The following is a 22,209-nucleotide window of genomic DNA, read 5'->3' as shown; positions in this document are numbered from 1 at the left end:
TTAGTTTAGAATTTAAATGTATTTGAAAGTCCATACCATCAATTCTTCCCCCCCTTAATTGTATCACATTTCTAGAACTAATTTTTTTTGTTATTGAGACCAGCAGTTTATAATTCATTTCCCCCCTCCCCCAAATAGCATATATAGGAAACACATAAAGAGTTGCAGACGCACAGTGGAGCACCTGCCTGAACTCCTGGGAGGTGAAGGGCAGTGCTGCATCCTTGAGAGTTTTCACTGTCTGTTTGCTGATGTCCAAACGTCCAAGTTCAGACTATGGGAAGCGTAATTGCTTCAATAAATCACTTAAGAAGGTGAAAATTGGAAAGTTATTGAAGAATGTAGTTTTGGAGGATGAATAACAATGAAAACATTTTTTTCCCAAGAAAATAGCTAAATGGTTGGGAGGAGGGGCAGGGAGAAAAATGTGCAACAATGAGCGAATAGAAATCTATGTTCTCTACAAACTTTCATCAAAATATCAATAAAAAAGAAAAAGAATTTCTTTTAAAAATGTAGTTTTAGAAATTACCTTTAAAAGCCCTAACAGCCTGATGGAGCATTGCTAGACATTAGGCTTGATTTGATGGCAACGAGTTGGATTCAAGGGGGAAAACATTCAAGTTGAGAATCTTCCTTCAAAATATTTTTTTCTGTGCAAATATTGGTGGATTCCTTAAGATGGAAAAACAGAATTCATTTCTATGAAGCCAATGCTGATTTATAGTAACATCATAGATCCTAATGCATCCTCGCTGTAATGTCCTCTAGAGTGTAACCTGTAGATGCTGATTGCCACATGTTTGTCTTGTGACGTGACTGGGTGTGTTCAAATCTTAACCTGTGATTAGTGTTCAAATGCTTTAACCACTAAGTCACTCACCATCCTCACATTCAATAATAGCAGTGTGAGACCATCTGTTTCAGTTAGAGTACTTCTTGCTTCCTTAGTAAAGGAAATCACTACATTAATGTTATCAACAAAATAAAACTTCATGTTACACACATACCTAATGGTCTAATGCAGCCTTCCTCTTAAAGACTTCTTTCATTTGTGTTTTTATCATCTCCTGTAGTTGATGTCAGGACCTGTCAAGTCAACAATGACTCATAGTGACCCGCTAGGCAGCAGGTCAGACTCTTGCTCTATCTTGTGCTGTCCCCATGATCACCACCATGCTCTGAAATCATGTAAACCCATCTTGTTGAGATGGAGCTTTTGTCATGCGCTGACCTTCTGTTTTTCCCAGGATGATATTTTTTTCCCCCAAGGACTAGTACCTCCTAGCAACATACCCAAAGTATGTGCAATGCCATATTATCATCCCTGCCTTTAAGAAGCACTCTAAATTAATGTCCTCCAAGACATATTTGTTTGTTCTTTTAGCAGTGCAGAGTATTCTTCACCAAGCCACAAGTCAAAGACATCAATTCTTATTTGATCTTCCTTATTCATTGTCCAACTTTCAGATGAATGTGAAGCAATTGAAACACCATAGCTTGGGCCAGGCATTCCTTAATCTTTAAACTAACATTATTGCTCTCTAAAGAGAGACTTGAAAAACGTCCTTGACAGCAGATGTCCCCAATTCAAGAAATCTTTTGATTTCCTGACGACTACTACCATGGATGTTGATTGTGAATTCCAGTAAAACAAAGTTGTTGATGACTTCAATCTTTTCTCCAAATATCAATAGGCCTAATCAATAGGCATCAATCATACCTACTGGCCGAATGCTGATAATTTCTGGTTTTTTGGTGTGCGTGTGTTTTTTTAAATGTTGCTATGTAATCCATATTGGAAGTTTTAGTCTTTCAATCCATATTGAAAGTTATAGTTTTCCTTTCGTAAGTGTTTAAATCTGGCAAAGCTCTCTTATTTTAATAGAAATTGCAACCATCCTCTTGCATCTCTGAAATCTCTGTCCAGCCCAAGGAAAGGAAGGAGGAAGCATGGAGAAGGCACCTCACATCCTATCTGTGACCTTAAGATCCCACCACAGCCACCAGACTTAGCATAGGTGGATTTAGACTCAGAAATGTCACTTTCTGGGCAGCTGCTTCCCAGAAACAATTTTATGTTATGAAAAAGGGAACTGAATCACTTGACCATTCCACCAAAACAAAGCAAAAAAAAAAAAAAAAAAAGCAAACCAAACTTTTTTTTCCTCTCTTAAGATAACTTTATTAAAAATTTAAGATTTGAGGTTGGTGAGATGAGGTGGAGAATGACGGGGCTGCCAGCCAGCCTCAGCAGAGTTCTAACTCTAACTCACTGATGTCCAGATGGAACTGACTCAAGCCAGTGGGGTTCTGGAGGCTACAAATTACACGAGAGAAGATTGTCCATCCTTCTCCCCTGGAGTCACTGGTGGATTTGAACTGTCAGGGAGCGAACTCTGGTAGAGTTGAAGAATAGTCTGGACTGCTACAAGAACAAACAAATCTGTCTTAGAGGACATCAAACTGGAGTGCTTCTTTGAGGCAGGAATGATCATATGGCATCGTGCATACTTTGGCATGTTGTTAGGGGCCACCAGTTAGAAAGATCTACTTCGAAATATTTCCTGAGATGACGAAGTATAGAAAACGAAATGACAGTATCTTAGGAACTTTGTTGTTGTATTATATATCATAGAGTCGGGACAGACCCATAGCTGACACTCCCAGTGGTTTTCAGATGCAGTAAATTACACAGGAGTAGATTTACCGTGTTTTCCTCATGGTGAAGGTTGTGGATTTGAACTGTGTGCTTTTGGGTTGATAGTTCATCTCCTTACCACTATGCCATCAGAGGTCGATTTTATGAATCTTAGGGATATTAGTGCTCTTATTTCAAGTCCTCTAGGGAGAGAGCTGTGGTTACCTAGTGGCAGGGAGTTGCACTGCTACCCCAGAGGTGACACCTCACTGACAGTTCAAATCCACCAATGATTCCAAGAGACAATCTTCTCCCATGCAATTTGTAGTCTCCAAAGCCCCACTGGCTTGAGTGAGTTCCATCTGGACATCAGTGAGTTAGAGTTAGAACTCTGCTGAGGCTGCCTGACAGCCCCTTCATTCTCCATGTTATCTCATCCAACCTCAAATCTGAAATTTTTTAAAAAACCACAGTTAAGAGGAAAAAAATCTGAATTTTATTCCTGGCCATAAACAATCTCCTAATCTGTCTGTAATATTACCTACCATAAAGGGATGTGCTGGTGATCAAAGGTTATAACAAATGCATAAGAGCTTTGTAAACTATAGGGGGCTGTGAACATAGAGCTTACTAGCAAACTACCGGCTCTTAACCGACATTCCTTCTTCACTATCATTTACACGTCTGCCCTGGTTACTGTTTTTGTGTGATATAGATGAAACACTCCTCAATTTCTTAGTACCTTGACTACAGGGGAAAATTATAGTCATTAATGTGCACAGTTAAATTATGTCAAACACTAGACTCAAAATTTCTGCAGAATACTAAATGGCATTCTTGGTTAAAAGGAAAACCTGATGCAGATTTAGGGCTAGGTTTGGAATTCTTCCTCTAGCCTCCCCTCAATTCTGCCCCATCTTCTTCAAAATGGTACATGAGGTGGATATATTTAGAAGGTAATTTTTTTTTAGAAGGTAATTAAAATTAGTGGTGTGTCAGAGATTCAGGTGCAATGTAGGATCTAATCTCCTATCTGCCTATGGAGGCAGGAGTGGCAACCTCTTCCTAAATAACATGCCTCTGGAAACTCTATGAACTTTGATAAATGTCTGTAGTTGTAAAGGGGCTTCAAACCTTTTGTTCATAGGGTCGCTATGAGTCATGTTCCACTTGAAGGCAATCAACAACAACAACATACTTCTATGAGGACCTCTGGTGTCTTAGTGTTCAGAAACTCTGCTGCCAACCCAAAGGCAAGTGATTTGAATCTCAGAGCTAGTCTGGGGGTGAAAGATGGGCAATCTCCTGCCATGTAACTCTGGGATGTAAAATCTTAGAATGCAGTTGCAAAGCAAGGATTGTTCTGTTCACACATAGTTCAACCTGAATGCCTCATGTCTCTCACATGGCCCCTTGGATCATCCTTCAAGCCACTTTGGAGTCCCCAAATGCCAGTCCCCTTCATAGGGATTGAGCAGACTTTGTAGGGAGACCTGGAAGAATGACCACATCAGGCAATTTCATTACTGCCTGTCCTCTCTGACTCTCAAACAGCCATTACAACCTTTTCCTTCAATCCACCCCAGTCACTAAGTTACCCTTGAGTCACCCTCCTCCTAATGTGTCTTGATACCTTATTTTTCAAAAGGTATTCCTCTCTCTCGTAGAACAATGCAGCTGTCTCAATTCCTTTCATCTTGTGTTATCATATTCATCACAGACACAGCACACATGCCTACAGTGGGGGCTGAGCTGAGAACTTACTCGCCAGCACCTCCCATCTGACATACAGTGTGAGACCCCAAACCCAGCTATGTTTGAGAATCAGCCTTCTCCTGCAAGGGGCTCTTGTTCTGACGGGCTCAGCGGCTGGCTTTCTGTCCTGAGGCTAATTTGTCAGCGTGTATTTAATATCTGTCTTCATTTGTGCCATGAAAGTACTTTCCAAGATAGCAGGCCTTATCACCCGCATGGGTCAGCTGATGACTCCGGGTGGGCTAGGAGATGTGTCTTCTGCATAGTCACACTTAAAGCTCCAGCAGAATCCACCATCCTCACCTTAAAAAAAATCCTAAAGAAACCAGAACTGCCGCCAAGTAAGTATATGCACACCCATGTTTATTTTGGCTTTGTTCCCATAGCAAAGAGTTGGAAACAACCCATCAACAAACAAATGGATAGAGAAGCTCTAGTATATTCACACAATAGAATACTATGTTGCATTGGAAAACAAGGAACTCATGCAAAATGAGTGACCCTGGAGGACATTATGCTGAGTGAAATATCTTAATCATAAATAACAAATACTGCTTAGTGCCACTGTTGTAAAGCAGGACCGACATTGGAGTTGGGGAAAAATTAAGAGGGAGTTATTAATGTCTACTGCGTTGAAACAAATGAAGGAGAGAACTGTTTAGGAGGAATATATGATTAGGTATTATTGTCATGACAAGAATCCAGAATGAAAGCTGCATAGTGGCGTGGACTGGGAGGGGGATCAACTAAAAATAAAGATTTTTATTTATTTTTTTCTTTTTTAGTTTTCAAAGAGAAAAGCGAACTTGGAGGGGTGGGGTGGTCAGGGAGGAAAGTGTGTAACAGTGAATGAATAGAAATCCAAAAATAAATAAATAAAATAAATTTTTTAAAAAATCCTTTACCTCTCTTGACAGAAAACTTACAATCCGTGTGAGAGAATTTGCATCAGGACTGGGAGGTTGGCGCACGAAATTGTCCTTCTCTCTCTTATTTTTTGGTCTTTATAATTGAGTTTGCACCCCCAAATAGAGCTCTGCTACAGTCAGTGAGAAGGTTGTAATGGTTTAGTGTAATGGTTTAGTGTCTGTGACTATGGACGCAAATGTGCCAGTGATGATAAGGGCGGCACAGGATAGAACAGAGTTCAGATCTGTTGTTCAGAGGGTCACTATGAGTCATACTTGACTTGATTGTTTTACCAACAGAAACAACAGCCACCATCACCACCCTGTCGGAAGCATTTGGAAAGGCGAGGGTCCCACAGCCCAAACGTCCTCCATGTCTGAATCTTCCTAGGAGGACCACCAATTCTTCAGGCTAGGAAAGACACCCATCAACCTTCCAGTCCTTCACGCTCAACCCCAACCAGCTTCTGAGACAAATAAGCCCTCTGCTTTGTGTCTGGAAGTTGGAGCCTCTCATGGTAGAGGGAAGGGGCGGCCAGTGCTGGGAATAACTGGCTGCGACCCCTTGGATGACCTCACAATTGCTTTAGCACCTCTTCTTTTATGGCAGAGATGCTGCTGGGTGCTGGGAGCTAAACTTGGCCATCCATCCAGTTACTCAGCTTTAATCAAGGATCTGCCTGACAGTGTTGGGATGCAGCAAAGCAGCTCCCCTACCGTGATAAAGAGCTGATCAATGTTCCATTACTCTTTCATTTATAGGTGGCTCTCCCCCTCTTTTTCCTTCCGCTTCTCCCTCCCTTGTTCTCTGCACCCCCCATCACAATATTAGATGTCTGGCTAGTGAGAAGGCCCCATGCCAGATGTCCTCTTGCCAATCTGCTCAGTGTGGGTACAGGTTCAGTGTGGAGACTTGGAGGGTACCCAGAGACTCAGGTCTACCAGACTATCCTACAGGGAGAGGGAAGAGAGCAAAGCTGTCAGTCTTAGTCTACTAATAAGCCTAACGAGATGAATTAATCTAAAGCTTCCTGAGACCATCACATACTGTTCCCGCTTCTTTTTGGCTCCTGAACAAGGCAAGACAGGACAGGAAAAAGGGACTGTTGTTTATTATGTGCTTTCAAGACAGAACCAACTCATAGATGACTCTCTGGTGGGTTTTCAGCAGCAGGAAAACACATTAGTTGTTGTTGTTGTTGTTAGGTGCTGTTGAGTCGGAAATGACCCATAAGTGACCCTTCAGTGGGTTTTCAGAGACAGTAAATCACACAGGAGAAGATTGCCCTTCCTTCTCCCACAGAGCAGTTGGTGGATTCAGATCACCTGCCGTTGGGATCGCAGCGCAGCTTCTTATCACTAGGTCACCAGAGCTCTGTGGCTTAGTGGTAAGGAGTTGACCTGGCAACCCAAAAGTAACTGGTTCAAACGAAAGATGAGCAGTCTCCCATGCAATTAATTGCCTCTGAAAAGGCTGCTGGAGAGTCAGCCATGGCTTGAGGCCAACTCGATGGTAAACAATAAAGCAACACATTGCACAGGAGGAGATTGCCTGCCTTAAAGACTAGATGGAGTATTTGAACCATCTGGCTTTGGGTTGGCAGTGCAAATCCTAACCACTAGGCCACCAGAAAAGGGGACAGGAGTTGAAAAGTCCCAGAGCTGGTTTGCCAGGGAGTCAGTAACCATTAGTGAAGCTTGAGTGTTCTATTTCTAGAGTTTCAATTACTCATGCACCTAGACCCAGAGCTTTACTCTTCAGCAATGGTGGTATTTGGGGCTAGATAATTCTTTACTGTGGTAACTAGCCTGTGTATATTGTTTAGCAGCACCTTTAGACTCTATCCCCTAAGTCCTGCCCCTACCCCAGTCTTTCAGTTGCCCTCCTCTAGTTCTCCAGATATTCCTATCCACCCTCCAATAGAGACAGCCAAAAATGTCTCCAGACATTGACAAGTGTTTCCAGAGTGGCAAAACCCCTAGTTGTTGTTGTTAAGTGCCGTAGAGTTGTAGACAACTCATAGCGACCCAATGAATGAAAGACGTGGACATGTATAACTTTCATCATTTCTCTAAGTTCATAGGGTTTCCAGGGGCAAGTTATTTTGGAAGTGGATGCCACTCCTGCTTCCAAGTTTGTTTTAATCAGGGAGCTCCACCAAACACCATGGGTTGGGGTCCTAATATATCAGGAGCACTTTCTTTTGCTTCTGCATCATAATCTTCTTTGTCCTCATCACCATCATCCCCGTACCATCATCACCACTGTCAGCAGTAACAACATCTTTATTCATCATCACCACTAACATTTTTGTGTGACGATTGAGGACCCCGTTCATGAACTGTACAGCCCCTCAGGTGCCGGGCTTGTTCCTCACAATGTAAGAGAGACATTCATTATCCTCATGTTAGAGATGAGAGAATTGATGATTAGGGAATTTAGAGAACTCTCCCCAAGATGAGTCAGAGCCCTTTTCCACTGCTTGACAAGCTGGAGTTTTTATTCACTATCTTCTTCTGTTATATGCTTTTCTCTGGTTCACTTGTCTGTATCTCCCATAGTTCCTGGCAAATATCAGACACAAGCTTGGCATGCAAATAAATCTTTGTATAAAAACAGGACTCAAACCCTTCAGCTTAGTCCAGTACTTCGAATTCATTTGCACCTTGTATTTTGAGGCAATGAAGAATTGTTTGGTGACATAGAACTATGCTTCAAGATCTGACTCCAACCTTAACCAGCTGTGTGAGCTGAGGCAAGCGATTTGACCTTCCTGAGCTTCTGATTCTTCATCTGTAAATGAGCATGTACATGTGAGGAGATGGGACTCACACCTGTGTACAAGGGCTCGGTATAAACTGTCCCCAATAGTGATAGACAATCTTTGGTTCCCATAGTATTCTCTCTTCCTTTATCACTACACCAATAATAACCACTCAGCAAACATATATCTTTCTCTTTGCTTTCTTTGCAAAAGTGGTTGGGAAGCTGTTGTGTGTTTAGGAGACATTAGGGCCCAGGTGATCTGCACCAGGTAGATTGAAAGCAGGCTCCTCTTTCAGAAGCACTTCCGAGAAATGGTAACCTGACTCGAACAGAGCCTTGCCTGAGAGTCACAGGACTGATCTCAGTGCTGCAAGAACTAGTTTCACTGAGGCTGGGCAAGTTGTGCCCCTCGACAGGGCTCTAATTCCCTTATCATTAAGCCAGATCATATTGAAGCTGCTAAATCAGCATGCTTTGTAAGCAAACCATGTGTACTAACATATTATTATATGTATTATTATTAGGACCATTCATTTCTTCTTTGGTTAAGTTTCTTTTCCTGCGCTCCCTGAGACCAGAGAATGGGCTGGTTCATGCCTTTGTGAGGAGCAAGCTCTTCCTCCTTAAGAACTGGCACGTACTCAGCCACCTCTGTCAACAGAGCCTCTGTTCCTCGCTCCCCGTAGTGCTCAATGATCCCAAGATTGGCACTAGAAATATATAGAGAGATACAGATAAATAGATATAGATATATGTATACACACACGTTGTAGACCAACCCATAGCTGACCCTCCAGCAGATTTTCAGAGACAGTAATCACATGGGAGAAGATTGTCCATTCTTCTCCTGCAGAACAGCTGGTGCAGAACACTGGGCCACCAGAGCACTCAGTAGCTCATGGGAGAGAGAGAGAGCGAGCGAGCAAGAGCGAGAGAGAGAGAGAGAGAGAGGAGAGCATACACACACACACACACACACACACACACGCACACACATTGTTCATATCTCTATCTATTTGGAGCTCTGGTGACATAGCCCGTAGGAAATTTCACTGGTAATCCAAAAATAGCACCTCTCTGCCTGTTTGAATCCATCACTGACTCCATGAGAAATATATGGGTACTTTCTTCAAATGTGGTTCGTTGTTGTTATTGTTATTTGCCATCAAATTGCTTGCAACTCATAGCAACACTATGTATAATGGATTTGAACCCTGTCTTATCTTGAGCCAATTTCATTGTCTTTGACACATCTACTCCCATTACTCCAGTTACTGTGTTAATCCATTTTATCCAGGGTCTTCCTCTCTTTTTTCACCTGCCCCCAAGCATGATGTCCTTCTTCAAGGACTGTTCCTGCCTGGCAACATGCTCAAAGTATATAGGACAAAAATTAAAAACCCTTGCCTCCAAAGAGCATCTTGGCTTCACTCTCTCCAAGATAGACCTGTTTGTGCTCCGAGCAGTTCATGAAATGTTCAATACTTTTCTCCAGCACGACAAACCTGGTTGAGGGTCAGCTATGATTTGGTTCTGAGGGGACAGCATGAGTTGCTGAGATTAGATTATCTATCTATCTATCTATCTATCTATCTATCTATCTATCATCTATCTATCTCTTTCATGGCTATTGTGTTGGAATGAGTTAAGTTGTTGAATTGTTGTTGTTAAGTGTTCTTGAGTCTACTATGAGTTATAGTGACCCTATGAATGTCCAATCTAAATCTCGCCCTAACCTGTGTGCTCTCACAATTTGAGAAATGATTGAATGCTTGTTACAGTGTGTCAATTCATTTTATTGAGGGTCTTTTCTCTCTCTCTCTCTCTGTCTTAGGGTTTCCAGTCATTCATTGTTGAACTTTTCTCCCTGCCTACCTGTCCATCCTAATTCACTCTTCTCCTTGAAAAGAAAAAAACAAAAACAAACCACCTCTTTCATTGTTATACAATCCCTCCTCCCAAGTCCACTCCACTATACAGCCTTCACTTTGGACTTCTGTAATCACAAGAATGTTGTTGTTGTTGTTGTTGTTATGTGCCGTCGAGTCGCCTGAGACTCATAGCGACCCTATGTGCTACAGCCCTAAACTCCACTCTGTCCTGTGCCAATCGCACCGTCTCTGACACTCCCATCCTAATTATCCCAGTCAATGAATCAGGCCTTCTTCTCCTGCACTGTCCCTCCACCCTCCCAGGCATGATGTCCCTCTCCAAGGACCAGTCTCTCCTCACAACATGTCTAAAGTATGTTAGACGGAGCCTCAGAATCCTTGCCTCCAAGGAGCCACCCGGTTTAACCCTTTCCAGGACAAATCTGTTTGTTTTCCTAGCAGTCCATGGTATTCTCAATACTCTTCTCCAGCACCACAGCTCAAAGGTATCAATTCTCCCCATTCATATATCCCTTTTAAACCGTTTTCTCCCTCCTCTGTTTCAATGCAATATGCATCATATCAGTCCTGTTTTACTACAGTGGCCCTATGCAATATTTGTCCTTTTGTGACTGAGATATTTCACTCAACATAATGTCCTCCAGTGTCATCCATTTTGCATAGTATTTCATGAGTTCCTTGTTTTCTTTAATGCAGCATGGTATTCCATTGTGTGAATATACCAGAGCTTCTCTATCCATTCATTTGTTGATAGGTACTTGGGTTGTTTCCAACTCTTTGCTATTGTGAAAAAAGCCACAACAAACATGGATGTGCATATATCTGCTTGGGTGGCAGTTATGGTTTCTTTAGGGCAAATTCCCAGTAGTGGAATTTGTGGGTCAAATGGTATTTTTATTTGTAACTTTTCTAGAAAGTGCCATACAGCCTTCCATAGTGGTTGCAAAGGGTCTTCTCTCTTTATTTTATTCTTCTCCTTTTCCCAGAATGATATCGTCCTGACAACATGCCCAAATTTATCATCAGCCCTGCGTTGAAGGAGCACCCTGATTACACTTCCTCTAACCAAAACAAATGCATTTGTTCTTTTAGCAATTCTTGAGATATTCAGTATTCTTTGCCAACATCACAATTCAAAAGAAGCAGCTCTTTGTGACTCTTAGTCATTGTTCAACTTTCAGATTTGACAACAAGCATTTGACAATACCATGGCTTGAATCAGGCACACCATAGTCTTTAAACCGACATCATTGCTCTCTAGCACTTTGAAGAGGTTCTTGATAGCAGGTTCCTCCAATGCAACTCATATTTGATTTCTTGACTGCAGTAATATGAGTGTTGTTTATGAGTCCAAGTAAAATGAAATTATTGACAACTAAAACCTTTTCCCCCCATCTATTGTAATGCTGGATTAGTATGTTGTTGTCATTGTGGGCTGATGATTTGGAAACAATGAATAGCTTACCCTTCAGTGAGTTCTCAGAGTCAGTATTTTACGTGGTTGGAGATTACCCATCTTTCTCCAGCAGAGCAGAGGGTGGATTCAAACTGTGTACCTTTGGAGAAGCGTCTTGAGCATAACATGAACTGCCAAGAAAACAAATAGGTCTGTTTTGAGAGAGTGAAACCAAATTTCTCCTTGGAGGCTAGGATTTTGAAGTTATGTCTCACATACTTTGGGCACGTAGCCAGGAGAGACTGGTCCTTGAAGAAGGGCATCATGCTTGGAAGGATGGAGGGACAGCACAGGAGAGGAAGACCCCAGATGAGATGGATTGGTCCAGTGACTTGGGACTATGGGGGCTGGTGTGTCAGAATTAGTGAGACTGGCTGAGGACAGGGCAGGGTTCAGAGCTGCTGTGCATAGGGTCCCTATAGGTCACAGGTGACTGGACAGCACATAACAACAATAACCACTTTGGGGATGACAATGCAGCTTCTTGCCACCTGGCCACCAAAGCCCCCTTAAAATAGTGGGGGGTGTGTGTGTGTGTGTGTGTGTGTGTGTGTGTGTGTAAAAGACAGTGAGGATGAAACAGGATAGGAAGGATTCAGATCTGTTGTTCATAGGGTCTTTATGGGTCATACTGAACTTGACGGCACTTAACAATAGCAATATCAATCATTTTTAAAATTTTTTAAAATTTATTTTATTTTATTATTTTGTATGTGTGTATCGTCAAATCAGATCTAACTGGTACAGAAGGAGATTGTTCCTCCTTCTCCAGCAAAGCATCTGGTGGATTCGAACCGTGAGTCTCTGGGATTGCAATACAGCTTCTTGTCATTAGGCCACCAGAGCTCTCTGCAATATCAATCTTACAGATATCATTTTTCCTCCTGTTTGTTGTTCTGTGCCATTAAGTCGCCTGCGACTCATAGTGACCTTATGTACAACAGCCCTAAACCGTGCTCTATCCTGTGCCAATCTCACTGTCTCCAACACACCTATCCCAATTATCCCAGTCACTGAATCAATCCACCTCATAGAGGGTATTCCTCTCCTGTTCTGTCCCTCCACCCTCCCAAACATGATGTCCCTCTCCAAGGATTGGTCCTTCCTTGCAACATGTCCAAAATATGTCAGATAAAGCTTCAGAATCCTTGCCTCCAAGGAGCTGCCTGGTTTAACACTCTCTAGGGTGAACCTGTTTGTTTCCTTAGTAGTCCATGATATATTCAATACTCTTCTCCAACACCACAGCTCAAAGGCATCAATTCTCCTTCTATCCTCCTTAGTCATTGTCCAGCTCTGATGTGTAACAAGTGATTGCAAAGACCATGGCCTGCATCAGATGCAACTTAGTCTCCAGAGAGACACCATTGTTCTTCAGTACTTTGGAGTGGTCCCTAACAGCAGACTTTCCCATCACAATACATCTTTTCATTTTCTGGCTGCTGGTGCCAAGAGTGTTGATTGTGGAGCCAAAGCAAACTAAAGCTGATAATCTCAATCTCTTCACCATCTATTATGATGCTGCCAATTGGCCCAGTGGTGAGAATTTTTGTTTTCTTGATATTGAGCCTCAATCCATATTGAAGGCTACAGTCCTTGACCTTCTACAGCAAGCACTTCAGGTCCTCCTCAGTTTCAGCAAGCAGGGTTGTGTCATCTGCATAACGCAGGTTGTTGATGAATCTTCCTCCGATCCTGATGCCACATTTCTCCTCGTACAGCAACAAATTTTTCCTCCTACAGCAACAAATTCTTCAAATAAGCTGCAATCCTTACATGCACCTGTACCAGGCATACTTTTTTGTATCTGTAAGCAGGCCATGCAATTAGAATTTACAAACATCTAATGTGACTTCAGGGAAAGAGCTGACTGGCTGGCTGTGCTTTTAAATACACATCTTCTTGACAATAACCTGAAGATTGATTCCACGGAGAGAAAGGGCTGAATTGCAGGTCAATACCTCTTTTTAAGAACCTCCTGACTTTAATTAGTTGTCTTCACAAAGTCCAAGATTAGAGCTGAGGACAGGTGATAAAGAATTAATGAAAGTGCGGAGATAGGGAGAGAGGTAAGCCACTGACAGGATGACGGGACTGCAGCTGCAGGAGGATTTGGAAAATGGACTCAAAAGTGTGTCAGAGTCTTGGGGGGTAGCAAAGGGCAGATCATATGTCTGTCTACCTGTCCATCTGTCTGCCTATGTATCTCTCCATCTGACAACATTGCCTTTGGGACTATTTCACTGTAGTGCTGGGAGCAGCTCATCTTATGGTCTTATAAGGCAGAGTGCTTTTGGGAGTGTGAGGTCTGGAATTACACGAAGTCACTTCTTATTCGAGGTCTGCCTCTTGCTCACCTTGGTTTGCATCTCTAACAAATGAGGATAACAAATGATTCATAAAGGTGTTACTTAGCTGTTTTGTAGTTGTCTCCTTTCTAAGAGGGACTGTGGGCAGAAGAAGGAGAAGGCCAAGGCTTCACTCCAGCCAGACACAGTGCCCTGCATCTGCTCTGAGTTCCATGTGACACAGTAGACGCTTCCTGTAGGTTCTGGACAACCAACCAGGGCCAGATAAATCCATAGTGTGTCCTTCCCCATTTCTTTTACTCTCATTCTTCTAGGAAAAGTTGAGTAGTAAAGTGGAAATAGTTGAGGGACTTTGAAATGAAGACAGTCACCACAGAGTTTTGCCCTGCTTCATAGAGTTTAGAGGGGATTTGCATTCAACGAATAACTACTACACACCTGAAAATATACATGTACATTTTAGTAAACGACATTCAGGAAAACTAGAGCATCATCACGAGCAAAAAGAAGCTACAATGTAAAACCAGGGAAGTTTTCTCTGAGGAAGCAGAATCCGAGCAAACACCTGAAGAGAATGGAGATTAATCAGGGAATGGTCAGGCAGTGGTGGGGGGGGTGGAATAGAGTCCTAAGGACAGGGAACGGCGTGCACAAGGTCCTGAATGGGAAAGACCTGGGTATGTTTAAAGTCCTGGAGGGCAGATATAGCTGCCATTTGTCCAGCAGAGTGGGGGCTGAGGGGAGTGACAAGATGTGAGGTTGAAGAGGAAAAGGACATTCAGAATTTTATATACCAGTAAGAATTGTGTATTTTGTCTAAATGTCTACAAGAGACCCATCAAAGGTTTATGAGATGAGATGGATATTCTCTGACTTCCTTTTCATTTTTTCTTTATATCGGGTTTGCTTACAAATTTCATATACATTGGGTTTCACACTATTCTTCATTCACATTGTGTTTCATACAATCATTCTCATTCAGTATTATGCTTTATAAAATTAATCACCATTGGACTATGCTCACCACTACCCTGTCTTTTCAGATCGCCATCGGATCGTTTCCATTTTCATTACCTCCTCCCTCCACCCACCAAATTGTGCAACCTTATGATTTCACCCCCACACATCCTCACCTTTCCTTCTGTTTTTATAATAATGGTCTGACTTCCCTTTTAAATGCTATTTCTCTGGTTCCTGGTTGAACGTCAGTCGTTAATATTATGTTTCATCTCTCTAGGTCTTTACTTTGTCCCACTCAGGACTGAAACTTCTGTTCAGGACTGAACATTTTGCCTTATCTCTCAATAGAAGCTGTGCATTCTTTCCTCCAGGAGGATTTGAATGAGACTTTGTAATGGGCTCTTTTTCAAATGTATGTCTAGTGTGATCATTCCAATAACCTCTGCACCTATCCCTAGTCTGGGATGGGTTTTTTTTCTGTCGTCTGGCCACATCTGCTTTCATCTTCAGCAACACTTGTCCTGCCTCTGACAGTCCTAACTGATCTACTTATGTTTTAGGTCTACACCAGAATGGAGACAGACTGGAATAGCCATTACACATGGGAGCTCAGTATCACAGTTGACGTTGAGCTTATCCTTCAACAGATTGAAGCTCTCTGTGTCAAGAAATAAATGAGACCCAAACTGATATTCACAGTGTGCAGAACAGATCTCTAGTACTAATTTTCAGTTCATTGTATTATGTGTTGTGTGTTTCTGCCACAGTGGGATATATGGCTGATATTTCATATACCAACAAGGTAAACTATATGAACAGATTTCAGCAGTTTCCAGACTATTAAAAAGGACTTTGCCATCTACTTCTTAAAACAATTTGACCTATGAAAACCTAATGAATAACAGTGGAACATTGTCTGATACACTGTTAGAAGAGGAATTTACAGGTTAGAAGACATTCAAAATATGACTAGGAAAGAGCTGTCTCTTCAAAGTAGAATTGACCTTAATAATGTGGATGGAGTGAGGATTTTTACGACCTTTGTCGGCTAATGTGGTGTGACTCAAAATGAGAAGACAGAATGGTAAACATTCATTAATAATGGGAATCCCACTATTCTTCTGTGTGGATTGAACAGTAACTGGGGTACCAGGGATAGGTGTGTCAGAGACGGTGGGACTGGCCCAGGATAGGGCAGGGTTCAGAGCTGTTGTACATAAGGTCACAGGCAACTTGGTGGCATATAACAATAACATGTTTTTAAATAAAAACACCTCTTGATTTAAAAAAATTAAGTTCAAAGATAATTTTTTTTCTAGATATCCCTACCTTGAGGGGTAGAAGTTCCTGGCAGTCTGCACTGCTGTGTGTAAAGGAGTTCCTGGACTGATATGTATATAAGAAGAATACTGAGAAATACAGTGGTAGCTCTTTCAAGTGCCATTTTCACTGCTATCACAACTTTTAATATCAGTTAAATTCTCTATATTACTTTAAGTTGAAACTTCTTTTGCATTAGATATTTAGAATTTAAATTTCATTGCTATCAAGACGATTCCCATTCATAGCAACCCAATGAGGCAAAGTAGAACTGCCCTGTCAGGTTTCTGATGCTTTAAACCTTTACTGGAGCCAAACACCCCATCTTTCAGCCATGGAACAGCCGGTAGATTTGTGAGCTTGAGTTGTCAATCTTTTTACTAGCAGTCCAACACTTTATCTAAAGTGCAGTTGTTGTTTGTGGTTGTTGTTAGATGCCATGTGTCAAATACAACTCATAGTGACCCTATGAGCAGCCAACCTGTCCTATCCTCATCATATTTTTCCATTTTCTATTTCATTGATTTCAGCATTTGTCTTTATAATTTCCTTTCTTCTAGAGGCTGTAGGATTAGGTTGTTGTTCTTTTCTATTTTATGAGATGTTGAGTTAGACTATTGATTTTTTCTTTTTTACTTTTTATGTGTTTGTTTATTGCTATAAATTGTCCCCTGAAAACTGCCTTAGTTGCATCCCAGAGGTTTTTTTATGTTGTATTTTCATTTTCACTTGTTTTGAGGAACTTTTTTAATTTATTTCTTTATTTCATCTCACCCAATTGTGTTATAACATGGTGCTGTTTAACTTCTTCAAGGATGATTTCATAAACTATCATTTTATGGTTAATTTCTATTATGGCATTGTCTTCTGAATATTTCAATATTTTTCAATTTCTTGATCTTTGCTTTGTGTCCTAGTATGTGATCAATTCTGGAGAATGTACCATGTGTACTTGAGAAGAAAATAAATTGACTTTTAGTTAGGTGTGGTACCTTGAATGCATCCATAAGGTTGAGTCATCTGTAATTTAGATTTTCTGCATGTTTGTTAAGTTTCTTTTGAGTTGACCTATCTTTTGGTGTGAGTGGTGTGTAAAAGTCTCTTACCACTATTGTGTTAATGTCTATTTCTTTCTTCAATTCTATTAACCTTTGTTTTATGTGTTTTGCAAGTTTATCATTTGGTGCATAGATGTTGTGCCCTTCCTTATCTTTATGTTGGAATTCATCCTGAAGTCTATTTTATCAGATATCATTATTGCCATTCCTGCTTTTTTTGTGGATACTCCCCATTCTTTGATTTTTAATCTGTCTCCTTGTTCCTTAGATGTATCTTCTAGGCAACATATTGATGGGCTTTGTCTGTTTTTTTCACTCAATCTACTATTATTTTTCTCTTAATTGGTGCATTTTGTCCATTCTCATTAAGTGTTGTTATTGACATGCCAGGTTTTATTATTGTCATTTTGCTGTTGTTTCTGATTACTATAGTCCATCCATTTTCATTTGGTATCTCTGGGTGACAGTGGACAAAAGGCAATGCTACCAAGACGAAGGTGGGTGATTTTTAATCTGCAGCCCTCGAGCCTGTCTTTCATTGTTTTTGTTCAGACATTCCTCTAGGTCGTATAGCCCTGGTGTACAAGTTGCCGTACAGTGGTAACTTGTGGTTGCTCTGAGGGTGAACACTGTGACACTGATGTGTGTCAAATGCATTAATGGTTGGCTACCCAATGTGGACAGAGAGTGGGGTGGAGCTCCCCGATTAAAACAAGCTTGGAAGGAGGAACGACATCCACTTCCATAATAGCTTGCCTCCAGAAACCCTATGAACCTGGAGAGAGGATGATACCCAAGCATTGAGCACTCTCCCTCATAGGGTTGCTATGAGTCGCCTGTGACTCGACGGCACTTAACAACAACGACATCTCTGGGTGAAGGACTTCCTTTATAATTTTGTGTGTATTTGGTCTTGTTTCCACAGATTCCTTAACTTACTTATCTTCTGCAAGTGACCTAACTTCTCCTTCATATAGGATAGACGCTTTTGCTAGATAAAGGGTCCTTGGTTGGCAGTTGTTTTCTTTCAACATTCTGTATGTGCCGTCCCATTGTCTTCTTGCTTGCATGGTTTCTTCTGAGAAATCACAACTTAATCTAATTGTCTTTCCTTTGTAGGTGATGCTTTGTTTTTCTTGTGCTGCTTTTAGTATTCTATCTTCACGTTCTATTTTGGAAAATTTGACTATAATATGTCTTATGTTTTCCTTTTTGGGTCTAGTGTATTTGGTGTTCATTGAGCTTCTTGAATATGGATTTCTCGGTTCTTTGTAATACCTGGGAAGTTTTCTTCTAGAACCTCTTCCACAGTTTTCTCAGTGATTTCTCTGTTCCTCTCATGTTCTGGAATTCCAGTCATCCTTTTCTTATTAGTTTAATGAAAGTTTACAGATACTTAGGGTTTCCATTCATTCATTATTGCACTTTTCTCCCTGTCCAATTTTCTCTTCTCTTTGAAATGTAAAAGAAAATTTTTTTCATTGTTATACAATCCCTCCCCCCAAATCCACTCCATTGTGCACCCTTCATTCTGGACTCATGACAATAATACCTAATCATAGATCCCTTTTAAACAGTTTTCTCCCTCATCTGTTTCAATGCAGTATACATTATTTTTCCCTTCTTTCTCAGTCTTCCCTCAACCCCAGTGTCAGTCCTGTTCTACAACTGTGGCACGAGGCAGTATTTGTCCTTTTGTGACTGAGATATTTCGCTCAGCATCATGTCCTTCAGGGTCACCCATTTTGTATAATATTTCATGAGTTCCTTGTTTTTCAATGCAGCATAGTATTCTATTGTGGGAATATACCACAGCTTCTCTATGCATTTGTTTGTTGATGGACACTTGGGTTGTTTCCAACTCTTTGCTATTATGAACAAAACCACAATAAACATTGGTGTGCATATATCTGCTTGGGGGTGGTTATAGTTTCTTTAGAGTATATTCTCAGTAGTGGAATTGCTGTCTCAAATAGTATTTCTATTTGCAACTTTTTGAGAAAGTGCCATACCACCTTCCACAGTGGTTGCACCATTTTGCACTTCCACCAACAGTGAATAAGGGTGCCAATTTCTCCGCAACCTCATCAGCATTTGATGTTTGCTGTTTGGCTAAATTTAATGTTCCTTTTAATGTCATTCCCCATGAATGGATTTTCTTCATCTTCTTTATATCTCATTTCTGATTTTTCTTCTAGTATGTTTCAATGGAGGTTCTTGTCTTCCAGCTCAGTGACTTTCTGCTCCATTTCTTCTATTCTACTTTTCATCCCTCCAGTGTATTGGATACTTCTGCCATTTTGTTCTTAATATTCTGGATTGCATTTTCATTTATTTCAGTTCTTTCCAGTACTGTGTTGGTTGTACTCTCTCTGTCTGGTAATGATGTTTTAAGTTCTTGTAGTTCATTATCTATAGTTTTGATTCTTTCTTCTTTTACATTTTTTTCCATAGTTGCTCAAGTTCCTCCTCACTGATGCATTTCTTCTGGCTCCCTGTCTGTGGAGTGTTCACATTCTTAATGCTTTTCATTGTTTAGTCCATCATTTGCACCTTCTATATCTTTCCACATAACTCTACATCAATATATTTCTTCTGGTTCTCTGCCTCTGAGGGATTCACTTTATTTCTGGCTTCCATTGTTTCATTTACCATTTGTACTTTATACCTTAGCTGAACAAATGACTATCAATAAATGTCTTCTGCCTCCCCAACTTTGGGCTATTCATTGTGTCTGCACTATGCTCTGGCTTTTTTGAAGAAGGCTTAATTTGTTCACAATGCTTCAAGTAGCCTGCTGCTTTCTTGATGTTATATGAACATTTTTCTTGGTAAGCATTAGGCCATTTCTATTGTGTCTGTGTAAGTTGTTGATACTTTTAATATTTCTGGTGGTTTTGGTACAGTGTCAGCTAACAATGTTTTATCTATAGTGTGGGCCAATCACTCCACTGAAAGTACTGTCTTGAAAATTATTGCCTTTCCTAAATTCCTTCAGGTTCTCTCTGGTCTAAGATGCAGGCCTGCAGGAATCTTACCTTATTATAGTCCCCTCTCTCGACTCTATTGTCCTCCTTTGTCTGTGGAAATGTGGTGTGAGACCAGGTGTTCTGCATAAGTGGTTTCTAATCATGAGTCTTTGAAGGCAGCTCTCGGTCTAGCTCCTCAGTGTGCCAGCTTAGAGAGTGAGATTCCCCTCTGGTTTAGGTCCCTGATCTAAACTCTATCAAATTCCTTGGTCCCTGGAATGCCCCCGTGGAAGACGGAATCCCTTAATGGAGAAGACTGTCTCCAGGGGAGATTCAGACGCTTCTCTCCACTGCACCTGGAAGTGCTGGCTCTAGAGAAAAGTGTCTTACTTAATGATGTCTTCTCTCTCAAAGCTTATTGTCTTCCTTGGTCTCAAAAGTGGTATGAGACCAGGAACATCAATGTAAGCAGTGTTTCTTTTGTCTACTGTCCTTACTCTGAGTAGTGGCATGGCACTACTTTCTGTGATGGTTCAGAGGAAGGTCCTTGTCTTCACTCTTGTGGTAGGTGAAGGTGATCTTCTATATTGGTGATCCCTCCTTGGTCTGCCCAAACCTGTAGCAAGCAAAGAAGCAAATAGTTCTGGGACAGGGGAGGGGAAGGAGCAGGTCTTTCCTTGTCCTAGGAGGGACTTCTAATTTCTCTGTTGGGGTCCAGCCTTCCATCAGCTGACTTAGGTTTAAATTGTATCTGTAGCAATCAAACCCTGATCCACTCTGATGTAGTAAAGGGGAAAACCTGATTTGGAAATAGAATCCAGTGACAATATCACATAAAAACATATGTTTGTTGAAGTAAAGATTAAATAGGAATCACATTGGCTACATCTGTGGAAAAAATTGATGGAGAAACTCATTATCAGTTGTGAAAACTAGTTGTGAAAACTCATGGAAGTTCAAACTGAAGTTAAAAAAAAATGAAATCAAATTCACAGAACCAAAGTTTGATTTGAGTCTATCCCAACGGAATTTAAAGACCATCTCAGGAATTGGTTTGAGGCCTTGAATATTAATTGAGTGAAGACCAAATAAGCTGTGGGAGGATATTAAAAATATCATCCATGAAGAATGCAAAAGGTGATTATAAAGATAAAGGAAGAAGAAAAGATCAAAATGGGTGTCAGAAGATAATCCAAATATGTACTAGAACATCAAGAAGCCAAAACAAACTGAAGAAATCAAGAAATTAAAGAGATGAACAGAAGCTTTCAAAGGGAAGCTTGAAAGGACAAAGCAAAGTATTAGAATGAAATGTAAAGATCTGGAGTTGGAAAATTAAAAAAATATGAGCTTGCTTAGCATTTCTTAAGTGGGAGGACCTGAAGAACAATTTTAAACTTCAAGTTGCAATACTTAAGGATACTGAAGGCAGAATGTTGAATAAACCACGAAGTATGAAAAGAAGATGGAAGGAGTGCACAGAGTAACTGTACCGAAAAGAATTGACTGATGCAGAAGAATTTAATGAAACAACATAAGACCAAGAGGCAATGGTGATGAAGGAGGAAGTTCAAGCTGTTCTAAAGGAATTGGCAAAAAACAAAGCCCCAGGGAATGATGGCATTCCTACTGACACATTTCAACAAACGAATGCTGCATTGGATGTGCTCATCAGGTTGTGACAAAAAATTTGTCTGGCCAATTGGCTGGAAGAGATCTATATTTGTTTTCATTCCAAAAAGTGTGATCAGAGTGAGGAAATTATCAAACAATGTCACTAATATCACACACAAGCAAAATCCTGCTGAAGATTATCCACAAATGACTGGAATAATATATTGACAGAGAACGTCCAGATATGCAAGCTGGATTTAGAAGAGACCGTAGCACTAGGGACATTTTAACCAAAGGTAGATGGATCTTCTGAAATTCAGGTGGTATGAAATTAAAGTCATATTTTGGCTCCTGTGGATTCGGTGTAATTTTCCTCAGCTTCAGCTTGAACTTGCATATGAGTAGTTGGTGGTCTGTTCCACAATCAGCTCCTGGCCTAGTTTTCACAGGTGATATTGAGCTTCTCCAGTGGTTTTTTTCCACAGATGTAATCGATCTGATTCCTATGCATACCATCAGGTGAAATCCATGTCTATAATCTACGTTTATGTCTCTTAAAA

Source organism: Elephantulus edwardii, unplaced genomic scaffold, assembly GCF_000299155.1.
Source record: "Elephantulus edwardii isolate Elephantulus edwardi_28Jun2011 unplaced genomic scaffold, EleEdw1.0 scaffold00062, whole genome shotgun sequence".
In the NCBI taxonomy this organism is placed as follows: Eukaryota; Metazoa; Chordata; class Mammalia; order Macroscelidea; family Macroscelididae; genus Elephantulus; species Elephantulus edwardii.
The sequence above is the reverse complement of the archived record's forward strand: the minus strand, read 5'-3'. Positions refer to the sequence as shown.